The sequence below is a fragment of the Gorilla gorilla genome, chromosome 14, assembly GCF_029281585.2.
Source record: "Gorilla gorilla gorilla isolate KB3781 chromosome 14, NHGRI_mGorGor1-v2.1_pri, whole genome shotgun sequence".
Classification (NCBI taxonomy): domain Eukaryota; kingdom Metazoa; phylum Chordata; class Mammalia; order Primates; family Hominidae; genus Gorilla; species Gorilla gorilla.
The window spans coordinates 51,846,606-51,850,618 of NC_073238.2; positions in this window are offsets into that span (position 1 = coordinate 51,846,606).

Consider the following 4,013-nt stretch of genomic DNA (forward strand, 5'->3'; position numbering starts at 1 on the left):
GCTGGGATTACAGGTGTGAGCCACCGTAATCCCAAAATTAGATGTCAGCCTAATTTTGTGGTTTTAGTAGAGACAGGGTTTCTCCATGTTGGTCAGGCTGGTTTCATACTCCCGACCTCAGGTGATCTGCCTGCCTCGGCCTCCCAGAATGCTGGGATTACAGGCGTGAGCCATTGTTTCCTTCTATCCATGAGCATGGGATGTTTTTTTCTATTTGTTTGTGTCATCTCTGATTTTTTTGAGCAGTGTTTTGTAATTCTTATTGTAAGATCTTTCAACTTTCTGGTTAGCTGTATTCCTAATTATTTTATTCTTTTTCTGACAATCATTAATGGGATTACCTTCTTGACTTGGCTCTCAGCTTGGCTATTGTTGCTGCATAGGAATGCTCCTGATTTTTGTATGTTAATTTTGTATCTTGAAACTTTGCTGAAATTATAAGCTGAAGGAGCTTTTGGACTGAGACTATGGTGTTTTCTAGATATAAAATCATTTCATCTGCCAACAGGGATAGTTTGACTTCCTCTCTTTCTATTTGGATGTCCTTTATTTCTTTCTCTTGTCTGATTGCTCTGGCTAGAACTCAATACTATTTTGAAAAGGAATGGTGAGAGAAGGCATCCTTTTCTTGTGCCAGTTCTCAAGGGAAATGCTTCCAGCTTCTGCCCATTCAGTATGATGTTGGTTGTGGGACAAAAACAGGTAATGGGGAAAAGACTCTGTATTCAGTAAGTGGTGCTGGGATAACTGGCTAGCAGAAGACTGAAGCTGGACCCTTTCCTTATACCATATACAAACATCAACTCAAGATGCATTAAAGACTTAAATGTAGGAGATCTAGACCATACTGGCTAACACGGTGAAACCCTGTCTCTGCTAAAAATACAAAAAATTAGCCAAGTGTGGTGGTGGGCACCTGTAGTCCCAGCTACTCAGGAGTCTGAGGCAGGAGAATGGTGTGAACCTGGGAGGCGGAGCTTGTGGTGAGCCGAGATTACACCACTGTACTCCAGCCTGGGTGGCAGAGTGAGACTCTGTCAAAAACAAAACAAAACAAAACAAAACAGAAAAACAAACAAACCCAGAAACTATAAAAACCCTGGAAGACAACCTATTGATACCATCCTGGACATAGGAATGGGCAAAGATTAAAATTAAGAGCTGCATAGCAAAAGAAACTATCAACAGAATAAACAGACAACTTACAGAATGGGAGAAAATATTTGCAAACTATTCATCTGACAAAGGTCTAATATTTAGCATCTATAAGGAACTTAAGCAAATTTACAAGAGAAAAACAATCCCATAAAAAAGTGGGCAAAGTATGTGAACAGGTACTTTTCAAAAGAAAACATACAGGTGGCCAAAAACTATATAAAAACAGCTCAATAGCAATGATCATTAGAGAAATACAAATCAAAACCACAATGATATATCATCTCACACCAGTCAGAATGGCTACTATAAAAAAGTCAAACAATAACAGATGCTGGAGAGGTTGTGGAGAAAAGGGAACACTGATACACTGTTGGTAGAAGTGTATATTAGTTCAGCCATTGTGGAAAGCAGTATGGTGATTCCTCAAAGAACTAAAAACAGAACTACCATTTGACCCAACATTCTCATTACTGAGTATATAACCAGAGGCATATAAATCATTCTACTGTAAAGACACATATGTGTATGTGAATGTTCATTGCAGCATTATTCACTATAGCAAAGATGTGGAATAAGCCTAAATGCCTATCAAAGATAGATTGGATAAAGAAAATGTGGTACATATACACCATGGAATATTATGCAGCCATAAAAAAGAATAAGAGCATGTATTTTGCGGGACCACGGATGGAGCTGGAAGCTATTATCCTTAGCAAACTAACACAGGAACAGAAAACCAAATACCACATGTTCTCACTCATAAGTGGGAGCTAAATGATGAGAACTCATGGATGCAAAGAAGGGAACAACAGACACTAGGGTCCACTTTAAGTGGGAGGATGGGAGACAGAGCAGCAGAACAAGTATCTATTGGGTACTAGGTTTAATATGTGGGTGATGAAATAATTTTTACAACAAAGCCCCGTGACATGAGTTTATCTGTATAACCAACCAATTTACATGTACCCTCAAATCCAAAATAAAAGTTAAAAACAAATCACAGGGGAGGTGTTGGAGGCCAAAAGATTGAGGGTCATGATCAACTCAGTATACCACTGGGGGCTATACGAGCAAACAGCAAACTGTTCTCATAAGTGCAGAATGTCGGCAAACTGACAAACTGTGTCTGTCTGCCGCTCAGAAGGGATGCTGAGGGCAGTCACGCCCCAAGCGCAGTGTTTCTTGTGATTAGGCACATCTGAAGCCTGTTAGTAATAATAGGAACCTGTGATCAATTAAGCAGCTGACCAATCGTTACGTCCTCCTCCCTGCTCATTCTACCCAATAAATACAAAAGGCTGTGGAAGCTCAGGGGGGCTGCAGCTGCCTTTGCTCACTGGAAGCAGGGAGCCTTCTTCTTCTTCCCCTGGCCCCTTCCTTTAAAATAGTTACTTTTGTCTTAAGTTCATCCCTTTGTTCAGTCTTGTAATGACAGTCTCAAGTAGTAACTGTTGTAATGAACGGTCTCAAGTAGTAACAGTAGTAACTGTTGTAGTAATGGTCTCAAGTAGTAACCATGATGGTCTGCCACAAGTGGCACCTGAACAGGGACAATCAGGGACAAACAGAGACCTGAAAAGGCCTGCAGGGACAAATAGAGATAAGTAGGGATAAATGGACATAAATAGAGATAAAATAGAAATAAATAGAGACAAATAGAGATAGGCAGGGAAAGACAGAGACTTGCAGGTACTAACAGGGGCCATAGGGACAGACAGGGATAGATAGGGATAAAGACTAGTAAAAGACTGGCAGAGACTAGCAAAGACTAGCAGAAACTTGCAGGGACAGACAGGGAAAGATAGGGACAGATAAGGTCCTATAGGGACTTGAACGAGGAAGGTCTGCTGGAACAGAAAAATCTAAAACCAACCAGATGAATAAGAAACCCCATTACAAGTCTGTCAGCAGCAACATAAGGTCAGTGCTCTAAAAAGGTACTGGTCAGTGCCCTACAGGTGCAAAGAATGGGAAGTTTTTGAATCAGGATAATATGGGGAAGAATTTGGTTATTTCTTTTCTCTTTTTTGTTTGGAGTTTGGTATGTACCATCTTTCTGTCATTATTTCAGGGCTTGAGAGAATTGTTTTTGCCCCACTTACAGCACCTATAGAAAGTGGTGAACAAGAGAGACTTGTACCATCTTCTTTTGTGGCTACAGAAAGGCTAACTTTAGCTTTGGCTTTCATGGATTGTAAACATGCATTGGCACCTGTGAGATGTGCAGAGGACTTGGGAGGTTTTCTCACAGCTTGTCAAGATGTGGGAGCTGAGCTTCATCGCTCTACGGTGTTGACTCAGGCAATGGCTAATTTGGTAGCTGACAGATCTAAAAGAAGCCAAAGGTTAAGCCATAAAGTGGGAAAGCGTTATAAGTGTAGAAAAATTGGACGTTTCAAAAAAGAATGCCGTCAGACCTCTGGGCAGAAGGGATCTTATAACACTCTTCTCAACAGAAAAAATGCCAGGACTTTGCTCTCATTGCAATAATGAGTTTGCAATGACTTTGTTCTCATTGCAATAAAAGAAATCATTGGGCTAATCAATGCCACTCAAAATTTCATCAAAATGGCACCCTCCTATTGGGAAACGAGAAGGGGGCCTGGACCTGGACACTTCAAACAATGAGGGCAGTCCACGTCCAGGCCACAACTCCATTTCAGGGGTGGGTTTCCGGAGGCTCATTGATTCCCTCTCCCCAGGAACACCTAGAAGCACAGGATTAGATCTCCCAGTCAGAGAACGGGTTGCATTAGTTGGAGGAGACAAACCCACCAAGATTCACACTGGTATTTAGGGACCTTTGCCAACAGGATACATGGGATTAATTTTGGGGAAAAGCTGTCTTAACTTAC